Here is a 4,697-nt window from a genome sequence, read left to right as displayed (position 1 = left end):
TAGGGAGCCTTCGAGGACAGACCCGGAAGACTGGGAGAGGAGCCCGCATGAAGGCTTACGGAGCATGTGTTTTCGCTGTTTCTCATGCTGACGGTATTGCACATACCTCGCTCATCACTGAAAAGTCAAGAGTGGTACCAACAAAAACAGCCACTCTCCCAAGATTAGAATTTTGTGCTGCGCTTCTGCTGGCAGAATTGTCAATACTCGCTGTCAATCGACGAAACGTGCACTACTGGAGTCTGACCCCACGATCGCGTTGTCGTGGATACGAGGCGAGCCTTCACGTTGGACTGCATTTGCGGAAAATAGGGTAGCTTCAACAGCTCATGTATCATCAACCGAAAACCCTGCTGGTTTGGTATCGCGGGGAGAGAAGGTGCAGGATCTCGTTGGAAATAATTGTGGTTTCTCGGCCCCCAAGTCATCCACCTCCAAGAATACCACTGGCATCATCGGGGAACACAAATTCGTCAACAATTATCTTAAACCCCTGCGCATTTTCGCTTACGCTAAACGCTTCATCGACAAACTTCGAAATATACCAACCGATTGTGGTACAATCACAGCACCTGAACTAGTTGACACCCAGCTATTGATTCTTCGTTATATTTAGCAAAAATCCTTCACTCCCGAATACAAGGCGTTGCAGAAAGGCAAGGTAGGAAACCAATCCACCTTAAATCAATTTTCGCCTTTCCTCCATAACAGCATAATTCGTGTTGGGGGCAGACTCAAATGCGTCACTGCCATTCTACACCAAGCACCCTATTTTGTTACCGAAGTCACACCCCTTCGTCCGCACTTTGATTGACCACTTACACCGCCGCCATTCGCACGCTGGGTGCCAAACGCTGCTTAGCATTATGCGTGATAAGTTTTGGATAGTCAACGCTCGAAGCATAATAAAGCAAGTAATTCATCGTTGCCTCATGTGTTACCGCAACAAGCCACTTCTTCAAGAGCAAATTATGGGATCACTGCCTCGCGAGAGAGTTGAGTCTTCTCACCCATCTGCGGTAACCGGAATCGACTACTGTGGGCCTTTCTTGATTACACAGCAAATACGAGGAAAGGGCTCCGATCAAGGTGTATCTTTCTGTGTTTATTGGCTTCACCACGAAAGCAGTGCATTTAGAGCTGGTTCCTGATGTGACAACGATGTGTTTCATAGCAGCCCTCAAGCAGTTCATAGCTCGTTGTGGTATATAATAATAATAATAGATTGGCACATATGTGGCGTGCGCCTTGATGCGGAGGGATCTACAGTTTTACGCCGACTCCGAACGGCGATTGTATTTTTATGAGAAGCTGTTTTTCATGGCAGAAATACACTCGCAGGTTTGCCATTGCCTGCCAAGCGATGTTGCTTTGACCAGGGCTTGAACCCAGGTGCTGAGGAGTGAAAGCGCGCACTGCCCTCCACTACAACACAGCGGCCGACAGCGTCGTGTATTTTGTAGGTGCCAATCGTGAACTTAAGGAAATGCTGGCTTCATTTAACCGTGGGAACAAACATTTTAAACTTTGATGAGCTGCATACGGTGTGCTTCCAAGTCGAAGCTATGATCAATAGCCGACCTCGTACTCCATTATCAAGCAATCCGTATGATCTTCGGAAATCGGTAGGAGTTTAACTACCATCCCGGAACCATCTCTGGGACATGTTCATATGGTAAAGCTAAAAAGGTTTCAAATAGTTCAAGCGATTAACAGCAGTTCTGAGTCCGATATTTGAAGGAGCTGCAAAGACGACAGAAATGGCGAACGCTGCGAGAAAACTTGAAACCTAACGATTTGGTACTCATAAGAGATGAAAATACCCCACCACTGAAATGGCCAATAGGGCATATTGTTCAAACTGTTTCCGGAGATGACGGAATGGTTCGTATTGTGTTAATAAAAACAGCAGTAACAGTAACTAAGGTGTGCAAGCTGCCAATCGAATCAACGGCTCAACATGGATAAAGTATTGAAAGCAAGGCTTTCAAGGGGGGAGGATGTTCAAGCATGAACGCTGATCCCAATCTGGACACCCTTTATCATCGCCACACTCTCCACTCATTCATCGTACACATCTTGCATCGTTGTCGTTGTCGCAGTCAAGATTCCATTCGCAAGCAATCTCACCTACTCAACTTTATTGAAGTCACTCATCGCAGACACACTCATTCGCATACACATGTGTACATATACCCACCAACTAATCATCGACGGATCCAATAGAAAATCAAGATCAACATCACGCCACCTGGGCGTAACAACAGCCACCCAGCATAACTGATATAGTTTCGCTAGCCATTAACTGTAGTGTTGAAAACCTACTTTTTTTGGTGCCTTCTTGACAAAAAAAAAAAAAACATTTTCCAGTTAAACAGTTACAGTTCACAACTTAGTGTATTCACATCATCATTGCGCATTATTAAATAAAGTGTGAAATCTAAATTAATTCGAGACTTAGCATTAAATAGCATAAAAAACGCTTTATACTATACTTTTAAAGTTTATTTTTTGCATATTTTCGGCCACTGAAATGTCTCCATTAATACTGCGTACCCAATTTTTTAAAATTAGTTAAACTTTTTTTTTGAATTTATGCCAAAAAAAAATGAATTCCAGACCATAGTGCATAGGGGACCCAAGAAGCGTGCAGCTTCGACAGGGTCTGTCCATAAGGACAGAGGCGTTAGTAGAGTGGGGTTCAGTAAGCATGCGAAGAGATGTGTCGAGTCATTGTGTGTCTCTCCGCATGTCGGGCACTCGTTTGGCACATCTGTGTTACTCTGTTCAGTTACGAGTGTAACCTCCTGCAGTAACCTCAGCTATGTGGTGTCGTACCCGTCTGATGGTTGTTTGCCCAGAACGGCATTCACAGGTCGAGAGTCTTTTTAACTCAAATAACTCGACACTGACTCCCTGTGAATTCCGTTTAAGGTCTGTCGGTATGCTGTCGGGTCCCAGAGGTTGCTTTATGAACCTCTCGACTTCGTCCGTCAGTTCGTATGGATGCCTTCTGACATGCGAGCAAGTGTCTGTTCCTACTAAGAATTACATTCAAAGCATTGTGTTATGCTCCTTAATTGGGAGCATATGAGCCTCGTCGTGCAGGTGATGTTGCGGCGACATCAGAAGGCATCCTGCCGCTGTCCGGAGTGCTGTATTTTGGCTGGTCTGCAGCTTCATCAACTGCGTCCTACTAATCTCCGGCGACCACACAGACGCTGCATAGTTCAGAACCGGCCGGCCAATTGCCCCAGCTGCTGCCGGCTAGCGACTTGAGGACCTTGTTGCGGCTTTGTACTTAATTGACAATTGCGGTTGTATGCGCCGAGAAGGAGAGCAGACTATCGAAGGTTACTCTGAGGATTTTCGGGTTATTCACCGTCGGATTGGTTCGTCATCGCACGTCAATACCCAGCTGCAGTCAGAACTCTTTTGTCCAGGAGGTGAAAAGTGCTGCTGAGGATTTTGTGGGGGAGAGGATTAGACTCCGTGCAGTGAAGAAGCGAGAAAGCTCGGATAGATAACCGTTTACTTTCGAGCACAAGTCATCAATTCCATTCCCAGACGCCATGATCGAGCAATCGTCGGCGTAAGAGACAATCGAGACCCTCTGGTGGTTAAGGGAGCTTTGAAATACAAAAGTTAAGCAGCATAAGCTCCACTTGTCTCTGACGAGTGTCGACCACTCAGATAGTTCGCCGACCACCGTTTGAGTTCCTGTGGGATAGAGGAGGCTAATATGTCTTCTAGTAGCCTGGAGAGATTGAATGTGTCAAACGCCTTGGACAAGTCCAACGATACTAAAATTGTTCTCTCACAGGGGCGGTTTAGGTTAAGGGTGTTTATGGTGTTAAGTGCTGTTGTTGTGCTGTGCACATTAGGCTGGTTCGATTTTGTATGGCTGAAAATAAAAGGCATTTGAACGTATTGTAATAGTAATATTATGATGTCTTAGGTCTAAGCCAATGGTTATTGGCCACGAAAGATTAATTTAAAACTTATCTTTAGCCCGCGCAATTGAAGCAAAGTGTATGGATTTTTAAAATTAAACTTTGGCTTGTAATATATGTATATGGTATGCGTTAATTGTTATAAACAGGACGATATATCAAATTAAGGGTTATTAAATTTAGTATCTCACATTCATTTATCATTTTGACGTAGAATACGTCTTACCTTATGATATGGAGGCTATGCTGAAATGTTGTAGGTGTAATTTTTAGAGCTTCACGAAAACGCTTATTGCACGAGAACTAATGAAGCGATTTCAAAGAAAGTGTGGCGTTTAAAATATAAAATTCCAAGCCGATAGACAGATTCATTTTTGTAAGCAACCAATTCGGTTTCTGTCGTAAAAAGAACGGCAAACATTGGCTTATTTCGCGGTCAATTTTGAGTCTTTAAAGTGCTCCAGCAGCTTATGATTTGCAGATATAACTTTCATTTTCAGGGATATAGATTCTTTGGAGCAATAGAAATATTATCGTGTACATATTTCATATAAATTCAACAAATATTGAGCATTTTAAGGCAAGAAATTGTTGAAAAAATTTGAAAATTTTTTTAATTACCAAAATGCTCGAAAACCGCTCGAATGATTTTGTTTTGGTTTTCTTTAATCAAAAACTCAATGGGTTTCCTTTCGGTTGGTATATGGGATGTATTAGTTGATATCTTCTAAGTATGTTTATTTG

Source organism: Rhagoletis pomonella, unplaced genomic scaffold (genome assembly GCF_013731165.1).
Source record: "Rhagoletis pomonella isolate Grant_MI unplaced genomic scaffold, Rhpom_1.0 Rhpom_scaffold_00003, whole genome shotgun sequence".
Classification (NCBI taxonomy): Eukaryota; Metazoa; Arthropoda; class Insecta; order Diptera; family Tephritidae; genus Rhagoletis; species Rhagoletis pomonella.
This window is presented reverse-complemented; position numbering follows the sequence as displayed.